The sequence below is a fragment of the Serinus canaria genome, chromosome Z (genome assembly GCF_022539315.1).
Source record: "Serinus canaria isolate serCan28SL12 chromosome Z, serCan2020, whole genome shotgun sequence".
Classification (NCBI taxonomy): domain Eukaryota; kingdom Metazoa; phylum Chordata; class Aves; order Passeriformes; family Fringillidae; genus Serinus; species Serinus canaria.
In genome coordinates, this window is record NC_066343.1 from 35,449,589 (window position 1) to 35,462,417 (window position 12,829).

Consider the following 12,829-nt stretch of genomic DNA (forward strand, 5'->3'; position numbering starts at 1 on the left):
AGTGACTTCTGATCAATATGTTTAATTTCTAGGACTGGCTTACAATTAATCTGCTTAGAATTAAAACATATAAAAAGTAAAAAAAGATAAATGTTCAAAATAAACTAAATTGGAACTTCAGTTTGAAGCAAAATCTAAAAACTAACTGAAATTTTAGAGGTTTGATAGGGAAGCTTTTGTAGCTAAATTAATTCTTTTTTTTATACCTCAGTCTCAATTCGTGATTACATTTTTCTTACTATTAACAAAAGCCTTCATTTTTACCGATGTAGTTACACCCCTTTTATTAGTGAATGATCTATTAATAAGTGTCAAGGAATGATAAACTACTGAAGGGGGAGGAGTCTAATAAATCTGCTTGGGGAGAAGAATCACAGATATTAACCTGACATTTTTTTAAAACAGATAAATATTTCTGTCATATGAGACCCTGCTTCACAGACTTACTTTGGTCACAGCAAGATAGAATGCCAAATGGATTATACTACTATTGCAGAATTTTAAAACCCTTCGCCTCCTACTCTTATATCTTCCCTCCTCACTTTCACACACCTATATCCAAAAATAAATAGTTGTCAGCCTTTGGCAGAACAAAGTATAGCATTTTTTCCACTAATTTCCATATAGGTAGAAGAAATGAATCTCTATGACAGAAAAGGAGGATACTTACTCCAAAATACACTTTTTCTTCATTATTTCCATTATATGGGCTTTGAAACGTGAGAAGTTTGATGAACAACTTATTTTGAAAATATATGATCATTTCCATTCTGGTAATTTTATTTTTTAGGGAGTTACACAAGCACTTGAGATACATGTGGTCTCTGCGTCATGTTCTTTAAGGCTTTCCAGGGGAACCAAACAATAATATTAAAAAGTACCCAGCAGGAAGGAAAAGAAAGAAAACCACTCTGACCAATCTTGGGAAAAAGCCATGTCACCTCAACTTGTTAATAGCCTTCAAGGAATATAGGAAGACTGTTCTTTCAAAGATTTAGTACTGAAAGGAGAGAAAAATTATTAAATACTTTTAAGAAAGAGAAATGTATTTCTATGCAAGATAGAAAATACAATGTAGATAATCTTGTGTGATTTTCCTCCCAGTAGTGTTGGATTAATTAGGACTTAAAAGGTGTTTTCCAGTTGCATTATTAGTGTATCTCATTCTGTTTCATTTTTTCATATTATTTATGTAACTGGTACTTTGTATTTATTATTTTCATTTGTTCATTCACTTTTTATGTGTACTACATTCATTATTTTGGGTTTTTTTTTTGCTTTGATTACAGCCATGTCACTTCCAGTTCAGGTATATTTGCTAATTCTTACACATAGTATAAAAAGGAAAGTGGGCTTTACTCTGTTCTGTATTGATACTGAAGACGCAGTCTGTACAAAACTTAGTAGGATGAACATTTTAGTGGTCTCACCTGTGATGGTCTGGGGATACAAATTAGTCTGTTTTTATGGTGATACTTATCCAGTAAGCTCTGAATAGGATGATGAACATGAAAAATAATAGCAACCTGTGGACTACTAGGTGCACTTAAACTCAGACATAACACATCCACCTTCATAAAACCTACAACCATCTAAAACATATGCTTGCATAAAAGCCTCAATTACTTTATACTCAGCTGCACTTGCAACAGAACCTGAAAAGAAATTAACAAAGAGTAACACAAGGAAAAATTGTTTGCAAGTCTCAGCATGGAGTGAAGAATTTAAGGTAAACCTATATAGAATTAGTACAATATGAAGTGATATCTCATACAGTTATTTTATACCACTCTTGTTTTGAAAATTCTATAAGAATTCATAAAATATATTTTAAGCAGGAACTTCATTTCCCCACAGCCCTGTGATACTCATTAGGGTCAAGCTTCCTGGAGTCTGTACAGTAAACCAGAACAATGGATAGAAGACATACCCACAGAACTTCACAACTATTTCAATAGGTATCTCCCAGCACAGAAATATCAAAGTATAATAATTCTATATATGTATTTAAAGGAATGTGATCCACTCCATTGCATCCATCACGTGTCTTCATGGAAACAATATGCTGTTCTGCTGACAAACACTGCTTTTCAGCATTGAACCAGTTGATAAAGGATGGAGACCTCCATTTAGAAGTAGTATTTTCACAAAATAGCTGTCCTTTGTGCCTTAATATTTTTCCTCTGGGGAGATTAAAAAGAATACCTTCTAAACCACACTTGGGAGCAAACATTTTTACAAGGGGACTAAAAGTTTCTAACTGAATTTAATTTAAAAATTGGATTTTGACATAGTATCATAGAATTATTTTGGTTGGAAAAGACCTTTAAAATCAAGGTCTTTTCCAACCAAAGTCTAGCCACTAGTCTAGCCACTAGTCTAGCACAAGTCCACCATTATGTCTCTCTGTGTCACACCTACATGTCTTGTAAAAACATCTAGTGATAGTGACTTTACCATTCCCTGGGCATCTTGTTCCAGAGCCTGACAACTCTTTCAGTGAAGAAATTGTTCCTAATTTGTTTCTCTCTATGTATGTAATCTAAAATTTCACTTCAGATACTCCCTACTAGCACTTATTTTCCTCTATCACTTGCTATTGTTTGCTTGATTCTTCGTGCAGGGCATTGTTTTTTCCCAGTTTTTTATGTTGATGTCTACAACTCAGTAAAATTTAGTGTTAATGTTCTTAGCATGATATGTGCAGTTTTTGTTTGGTTGCTCAAAAGATCCTTATCTGATTACTGATCTTAATCTTGATTTCTCCTATAACTTCCTCTTGCGCTGGTAGATGCGTAAAAGGAATTTTTATATTTTTTTATTTACCTGTTAGTGATACTGTGAATAAATATTCTTGTGGGCACAATTGCCTAGATAAAGATTCTTAAGGGTTTCCTGTGCTTTTTGTGCCAGACTTAACCAAACTATGGCATAAACTGACTGTTCATATAATGAAATTCTGTAGTCTACAGTTGTTTCCAATCTGTTTATATTAAATAATATTATTGGAGTAGTCAGCCTGAGCACTCTTCCATTTTCTGAAGCCAGCGAGTAGCAGTCAGACTACATGTATTTCTAGTACACAGTTAATATGGAGAATAAAAATCACTTTGTTAATCTTGTGAAGATTTAAGGGAGCTTATTAATTTACAGAGATTCTCAGCTCCTTCATTTTAAATATTTTCCTTCCTTTTAAACTTGAAAGGAAACCATCAAAACTTAACATCTAGGTTAATTCCACAAAGCAGATAGTTAATGATCACCAAAATCTCCAATGATAGTATTTAGTGATCATTATAATTGCAGAACAGTTTCTTACATTTTTTTTTTCCTGTGGCTTACCTGTGCCTTTTAAACATCTTGAATATTTCCAGGTACTGTGTACATTAAAAATTGAAATTCACATTAACATCTCACAGGTGAGTAGATCTCTATAAAATGCATTTTCTTGCAGTCTTCCATGAATATCCATTTTTTTGAATATGCTCAACAATGACTGACAAAATTTCAGTGCATTGTTTCTGATCCAACATATGAATTTGTGATCTGGGAACATATCTCTTGGTATCAGAGTTGATGAGTTTACTCTTTCTACTACTTTCTATACCCTGCAGAATCTATAACACAGATGGTTACAAAGCAATCCATCATGTTTTAAACAAACACAAAGGATTATCATTCAAATATTTAATTGTGGAAAACATATTCCTGTCATACCAGGATTTTTTTTTTAAGTTCTGCTTTAGCTCTGATTTACAGTGATTAAAAAATATACAATATTGAATCATGCAGTCATTGGGAAGAACAAATAATATGCCACAGAAATCAATATTGAAAAATACAAGTTGCTTCAAACTGTTCTCCCTTGAGGTGTTAATGAATTGAATGTATGTGAAATAAGCTTGCCAGCTTACCAGCAAAAATACTGCAGAAAGAAAATTGTTCAAAAAATAGTGAGGTAAAGTTTTCCTGGTTTTAAGCTGGAGTGGATTTTCTTTCATTAAGAAAGAAAAGTAATTTTTAAGCTCTTGCTGTTAGGAGATGTTCAGAGTTAACTCTCAAAAAAAGCTTATAATTCAGTGAAGTCTTAACTGCTTGCAGAAATCAATCTTTTCTACAGAATAGTATCTGAATATCTTGGGGTTTATGACATGATTTTTATGTACTGTAGCAGGATTGAGTAAGGTGATCCTTGAAGTTTTCTTACCTGTGGTTCCAGAGAATTGAAAGATACCATTTTTGTTCACTTTGTGAGAAAGTAAATCTTTGTTACTTGTGTAGACAACTTATGAATCAAAGACAAGTAACATGGATTGTCCAATAGCAGCATCAACATGCATCGTGTTTGGGACGCGGGGATGCCAGTTGGGGATGTAGATTGCAGCTACATATGTGTCAGTAGTGGGGCTGAAGCGATTGCTACCTCTGTCTTCATGCTCACTGACATACAACACAGACAATACAAAGAATAGAAATTTTCTGTTCCCCTTGCAGTTGTTAAAGAGAGCTTAAAGAGTAACTGGCAAAATAGATAAAGAAATTTAGGGGTAGACACACAGATGCAAAACATAGCTGGAACCAGTGGATAAACAGATCATGAGCAATATAGTGGTTTTTGTGGCAAAGGAGGCTTGATAGTCTATGTACCTTGCCCTTTGCATCATCATATGAATCCTGTAAAGACACCTCGTAACACACTAAGTGGCACCTGATGCTTGACAGATGACACAACTCATGGACACACACTTCTTGAGTGTGCTTGTGAGTGTGTGAACATGACAGTGTGGGTGAAATTGATTTTACTGTAAAATAAATAAATATTTCCTTTTTATAAGGTCTCATCTTGAGCTTTGCAGCAAGGGTTGCAATATTGTTTCAGATATAGAGGTCCATGTAGGAAAGGGAAAGAAAAAGGAAAGAATATAAGAGGAAATTAGACTGCAGATAAATAAACTGAGGCTTCTTATGTCTATTAGTTCACTTGACTGGAACACAGCTCCCTTAAGGCTCCTCCATTACGTTGTTTTCCTTCACATGTGGGGTCTTTTTTTGCCTTATGTATGTGCTTTGTTTTAATTATGTGATACCTAAACTTGTGCTTGTAAGCAGTTTCTTAAAGGTGATTTGGTATGTTGTAGTTTTAACCACCCAAACACTTCTCAGAGGTACACAGTGAAAGGACAAGAGACAGCAGTCATAATTTAGAGCAGTGAAAATTCTGACTCATTATAAACAGCAGTTTGTTTCTGGTAAAGGGATCAGACCCTGGAATGAGCTGCCCAGAAACTGGAATTTCCATCTTCAGAGATTTTCAAAACTTGACAAGTCCCTCAGCCACTCTAAGTCTGAAGTTAGCTCTGCTTTGAGTACTTCAGAGGGCTCCTCCCACGTAATTTTCTCTATGAACATGTTTAGAATTTCTCCATTATCATGTTAAGAAATGCTAGTTATTTAGTGTCTCCATTCTGCTCCAGGGCTGAGCATCCTTCTCTGTGGAGGCAATTCTGAGCTTTCTTAAACGACATCTGAGAGCTGCTCATATAAATGTTTGACACAGAAACATTCTTTTCCTATAAATAAGAAATATCAGGGAAGTGTCACCCTACAATTTTCTAATAAAGTCAAAATTATTACTTAAAAAATATGTAAAAAGACAGAAAAACAAATATTGTTCAGAAATATTTCAGATCATTAAACTGGAGTCTCCCATAAATCTAAATAAGATGTAACTTTTGCTCTGTAGACAGCTGTTCCTTTCTTCTGCATCCTTCTAGGAAAGTATTCACAACAGCAGGCTCTCAGAGCAAGCAGGAGGAGGCATTAAACTATAGGCAGCCACATTAGTTGAAGAGAAAAGATGCCTTCCTGTCTGTACCAACTCCTTAATTATGAGTGTGGGAACCAGTTTCATCCTTCTACTCTGAGCTGCTTGAAACCAAGGGCTTGCGTTCACCTCATCTGATCAAGGAGTATTACATGCAGAGGAAAATAAGAAGTAATCCAGTTAATTATATAGACCTTTTTAAAGATACAGTGCTAATGCAGTTAATTTGCATATGTTAAGTAATTATTTTGTTACTGGCAGCATATAATTTCAAGTTGCTGAACCAGCTTATTGAAGACACAATATCTAAATTAGAGTTTATAATTATTTGTTAATTTCATCCAGAACCTATTATTAACACTTACCGAATATAAGGAATTATATTTTACTCAAATCCTTGACTCCAAAAGCATCATAATCCTGTGATAAACAGGTTTTAGTAAATGCTCAAAGTCAGACAATTCTCATGCAGGCCTGAATAATTTCAGACTTTTGTTACGTACCTGCTGTCATCAATGCAGAAAGGTTTAAATTTTTTAAAGGTACTTCTGTAGTGCTGAAGCAACCCATTTTGAAAATCTGAGGCCAAAATAGTTTTCCTTTGACTCTTCTTTAATCAAGTGGGTCAGATGATTTGTGAATAGATACACTCTATAGAGATTGTTATTTTTGATTAAACTTAAGGGTGGTGAGGGGGGGAGGGGGTTGTAATGTAGCTTTGTTTATTTGTGTGTTGTTTTCTTTTCCTGCTATTACCAGATTACTCTTAGGAAAATATAAAGGAAATACGTTGTGACTTGCAATAAGTGAATTTGCCCATAGCATAAGAAGCTGAAGTTATCTGGCAAAAATAATTCAAGATTTATTTTAAGAAAGCATGGATAATGGACTAGTTTAAATCATTCTTAAAGTGATTTCAGGTTAAAAAAAAATATTGTCTCTATCCAATTAAAATTCATACTATCTGATGATCCAATATGGGTTCACTTCAATTAATCTATGAAATATGTTGATTGTTTATTTCCCAGTTAGAGTAATGTTATTAGTATCACATTTGTGCATCACAAATAAAATTAAAAATTCATGTTTCTTTCTTTATAGTATCTTAAACTAACTTTAAAAAAATTAGCAGTTTCTTACTGATTTTGGACATAGGATGAGACCTATAGCAGTTTAAGAAAGCTACTCTACATAAGCAAGACTTTAGTCGAAACATTTTTTTCTGGGACTTCTGAGAAGCAGTAGGTAAATAAATATTCATTAATGGCCAAGAAAACATGTGAAAATCACATATAACAGTAATAGACAGTCCCTTACTGCATAAAATGTGAAATAAATATATAAATTCAATACTGAAAATTGTAAAGTTAAAATTGGGAATTTACCTTGGAATCTCTTCCAGTCTGAATTATTGTATGATTCTGTTACAGTCTATTGAGGAGGTAATTTCACTGGGTTTACTTAATTTGCAATAATAAGTTCTAGAGAAAATTTGGGCCATTTGCAGATAAATACCTCTGAAATACAGCATTTAGTGACAGAGAAACAACATCCCAATACCTTTTATCTGCATAATATATACATACAAATACCTAACCTTTTATATGTATCCAGACATTATTAATAGTGAATTAATAACCTGTGTGAGGCAAACATTTTTTTTCTTTTTTGCTTTTTAAGCTATCTTCTGACACCTGCTATCAGAAAACCTTAGTTTATTTCTCAGATACTCTCCCAATGTCTTCTCGTCCTCTTACTTCCAGTTAGCCAAGGAAAGACAAACTATGTCTATGCAATATAAAGCTTTGCTGAACTTCTCTGCACATTGGAAATAGATATATTATCTAGCATTTATGCATTTATTAGTATATAAAATTTGTATGACAGCTATGTAATTTACATGTACATAACTAATATAGTAATACCTGTGTAATAAGCTCAGGTGACTTAGTAGGTAGTTAATGCATTCTAGAAGTTACAGTTATAGCAGGAGAGGTTCAGCAAGGTGGAAGTGATGGGTTCTGCCCTCGTGTCACAACTCCAGGCAGTGCTCTGACTCCTGGCTGGGGTCAGAGTGGCTGGAAAGCAGCTCAGTGGAAAAGGACCTGGGGAGTGCTGGTCGACACATGAGCCAGCTGTGCCCAGGTAGCATTCATGGCTACAAAGAAGGCCAATGGCATCCCGGCCTGTGGCCAGCAGGACCAGGGCAGTGATTGTCCCCCTGCTCTTGGCACTGGTGAAGCCACACCTTGAATCTTGTGTTCAGTTCTGGGCCCTTCAATCCATGAAAAACACTGAGGTGCTGGAGTGTGTCCAGAGAAGGGCAGTGGACCTAGTGAAGGATCTGGAGCACAAGTCCTCAGAGGGCAGCTGAGGGAGCTGGGGGTTTATGCTGGAGGAAAGGAGACTCAAGGGTGATCTTTCTGCTCTCTGAAAGGAGGTTGTAATTAAGTGGGCATTGGTGTCTTCTGCCACATAACAAAACAAAACAGGAAGAAATAGCCTAAAATTGTGCCAGGGGATATTTAGATTGGGTATTTGGAAAAATTTTTTCCTTGAAAGGGTTATCAAGCACTGGTACAGGCTGCCCAGGAAAATGGTTGAGTCATCATCTCTGGAGGTATTCAAAAGACGTGAAGATGTGGCGGTTAAGGATGTGCTTTTGTGATGGACTTGTTAGTGTCACACTGATGGTTGAATTCAATGATCTTAAAGATGTTTTCGACCTAAATGATTCCATGATTCTAAATTATAAGTGAGAGATCATATCTTTAGTAACAACTTTATAAACAAAATCTTCAAATACAGGTCTGTCTCCTAAACCTACCTTCATTTACATATAATTTGTAATCTATACTATGTAGTAAAGAGGATGCTTTATGAGTTGACAATAGTATCCAATCCCTTCAATTAGTAGCAGATCGAAGCTTCATCTTGCAAATTTATTTTTAAAGTAGGTGTTGGCCTGAGACAGCATCATTATTTGTCTTGTGTAAGAGTACTCACTGCAAATACATCCTCATCACCTCATTGTTTCCCAGATCAAATTGATGCAGAAATGTCTGGCCAGGTGTATTGGATTTTCACCCCAGTAGTAAAAAGATGTACTATTTCCATTGCTGACATACTAAATCTCTGCCCCCTTTTCAAACTAATCTAAGTTTTATATCAATGTGTCTTTTAATAATTTATAATTTTTGATCTACAAGCTGAGTAATCTGGCCAACAAGTTCCTATGTTGCTGGAAAGTAATCTGCTTACCCCTAGAATAGAGAACTACTCTGATAATTGTATTGCTGAGAAATGATTGTGTCGATTCGCAGTTAATTTTTGTGCCTTTGTTTTAAAGTAAAATAACTGTAGAGATAATTGTACAGTCTTGCACAGTTACTGAATTATGGAGAGTTAATTGCTTGAATTAATCATCAAGACTTGAGTAAGAAACAGCCTATCTATAATAGGAGAGATCTGAGAAGTTTCATTCATTTGGAAAACAAGGTCTTAATACTGCTACTTGATTCCATTTTTGTATTCAGCAGTTGTTTGATGATAACATGATAAAGGACAGTTACAGTCTCAGTAAATTATTCAGTAAATATGCATTGAGGACTGGAGAGGTGTTTGGATTTAACTCATACTCCATTTTCGCAGGAAGGGCCTAAAGGCCTGAAAAGTGCATGCACAACAACGGAAGTTTATGACCAGTGAAATTGTACAATTTTTACACTCAGGATGTCCACAGACTATTGGTAAACTCAATAAATCAGATAAGTCTACAAGCTGTCACTTTGCTAGGCAGTCAAAAATTAATCTGAACTTGAAAGAAAATAAAAAACAAGAGAGAAATATCGTATTCACATCTTTCATTCTCAGAAGATGCTTCAGGACTGGTTCAAATTAAGCTGAAGCAGTGCTGTTGCTAACTGGTCCTGCCTCTTTTCACCAGTTTGATGTACACTCCTCCTTATTAGCCTGTGTTGGATCTAGTGACAGTGAAGTTGTGTGGTGTGTGGGAGCTGCATTTTCACTGAAAACATATCAGTACAAAATACAAAGTTTTCTATTTGGATCATCATACTGGCAAGGGTGGGAAGCAGATAAGAAGAAAAATAAATGGTTAGACTGCTCCTTCTGACAGCAGCTGTGTATCTGGTTCACTTAACTCCAAAACTGCATGAAGAGAAGAAGGAAAAAATTGTCTTTTTGGACAATATTTTGAATAAATATGCAGTAACCAATGTGTCTTTTATTACAGTATACTGAAGTTAAAGGAAAGTAGAAATACTTGTATCCCAGAGCAAATATTCATAACAGCATATAGTGCTGCAAAAAAACATGTAAATAACTTGATCTAATTATGATCAGTCCACTCAGGGTAAAAAGCCTAAGTGATGAATCAAGATGGTGAAAAAGGAGACATATGTTTTTCTTGGAATGGATTACCCTTGTTTATCTGTAAAGAATTTTTAATTAGCTGTTAGACATTTAACCTAACTGTGAAGAGTGATTTGCACAACTTGCAAATATTTGCTCCAATGCATAGTCATCTCCACTTAGGTGCAATTACATCTATTTTGGAAGTACTGAACAGCCTTACTGTGGAGGTCACTAGAGCTTTTTAATGTCATACATAAGATCAAAAAGCATATCTAAAATATAGTTGCTTCAGACAAGATTCTAAGGAATTCCATATTTCTGAATACAAAAATACCTGATTTTGATGTTTTCAACTGTTGCACTTGGAAAAACATAAAGGAATGTACATAATTTAAAAATATTTATTTACTTGTATATTTAACTTGCCTAGCACATCAGTCTAGCATGGTCTAATCTAATCTAAATACTATTACAATTTTGGAATTATATTTAGGTCGACATACACATATTTCAAAACCAGAAAATTAAGACCCCACATGCCAAATTACCTGGTCTCAAGGTAAGAGTATGGGAATTCAGCAGAAAATGAGACCCCTTGAGTTCCAGCTGGCGTTCAGAGATCAGAGGGCCTGGGTGTGAAACCAATTTAGCGCTGTTAAGACTGTCCAATTTCAAAAGAAGAATTTGAAGCATAGGAGCAGTTCACCAGTCCAACTCTATAGATCTGGTTGCACACAAAAAGCAATGTTCACAATCCAGATTCACAAAAATGAGACGCAACAGAAGAGCACATTCAGGATTGCCAGTGATAAATGCACTAAAAATACAGAGTGTCACATAAGAAAGTTTTGTTAGAAATATTCTTATAGTGGGGTGTGTGTCTGTGTGTATGTGTGTGTGTGTACATAAATAAATAAATATATATATATATATGAAAATTAATATTCTCAGCTGTGCTACAATGCAATTAGAGGTATAAACCTCACCTAAGGCCATCCCTTCAGGAGAGGAGAAAGAGGAGAGACACTGTCTATCAGTCAGTGCCGACCAGATAAAGATATTTTTCCCCTCCAGTGACGTTTTCCTCCTCCAGAGGTTTTTCCCCCTCCACATGTGTTTTCCCCAATCCAGTCTTTTCTGCCCTGAAGCTAGCCTTTTATTCTTAAATTTTGGCCAATCCCTAGGGGATAGAACAATCACATGTTGGGGTGGGGTTTGCTGACTTTGCTCCTGCATGCATTGCACAACACATGTTCTTCATTTGCATCCTAAAGGATACTTAAATAAATCTGTTAATGGGGTTTAATTAGAGTCTCAGTTACTTTTAGTCAGGATTTATAGTTGACAAAAGAGGTAGAATCAACACTTCGGTCCTCCTTCACATACTGAGATTGCAGAAAAGGCTGCCTGATCTTCTTCAGTACAGTACAGTACAGCAGATGTATTTTTGTATTTTTTCTATGCCTCACTGAAACAACATTGGGTGGGAGTTTCCACTCCAGACATCATTCTGTTGTTAAGTCCTGCTTGAGCCAAATGCAAGATAAGCAAATGGCCCAGCTCATGTTTTCCTCAACCAGCTTCATCAATTCTTCGCCTGTCTTAAAGCAACACTGTACAATTCTGACTATTTACCACACCTGGGAGCAGATTTTTATAACCACACCTGAAATCTATCAAGTTAGCAGGATTTTCATTTACTGCAGAACTCATGTTTATACTGTGTTCAAAATTACTAGCGCTAAAAGCGAATGATTCAAAAACTTGCAAATAAATTCAGTTATAGTGAATTGCTACCATTCTACATTGAAACCTGTCAGGACTGCTTCTGCTGTGTAAATACTTTAATGGCCCAGAAAATAAATTCCAGTTCATGTGATGTGACAAGCAAAGTATCAAATTTCTTGCTCCTTTATCCCAATGACACTGTGCTGTATTCAGGATGGTACAATTTTTTTTCTACAACATTAGTATTAAAAGTTACAAATACAATATCATTTCCAAGAAGTGCAGGAAAAGGATAAATGGGATCAAGTGGTACTACATTGTACTTTGTCTTGTATGATTTCCAGAGACCCCTCTGCTGCTCTCTCACTCCGTCTCAACAAGACAGCAGGAGGAAATATGATGGGAAAGTTCATTGTCTGAGATAAAAGCTGTTTAACCAGAGAAGAAAAAGTTGCATATGGAAACAAAGAAAAATAGGAATTATTCACTGCTTCTCATTGTCAGGCAGATGTCCTGTCTGTCCATTGCCTTGGAAGCTAGGCCTCAACTTTCCTAGGGTTGCTTTGGAAGCCAGCACCATAACACCTCCTGCTTCTCCTTTTCCTCAGTTTTATTGCTGAATGAAATTTCACACCTTTCAGGGTATCTCTTCTGTCAGCTAGAGACTGTTGTCCCTTGTAACTCTTGCCCAGCTGCAGCCTACCCTCCTTTGGTAGTTGAAGGCTGTTGGAGAGACGACCTTGATGCTGTAGACCAAACACTGGTGTGTTTTCAGTGCTGTTCTAACAACAAAGCGTAGCACTATAAGGGCTGTCCTGACAAAAACCAGTTCCATCTCAGCCAGACATTGTACTTACATACTCTACCTTTCTCTTCTGTCCTCCTTTTAAGTGTCTGCAT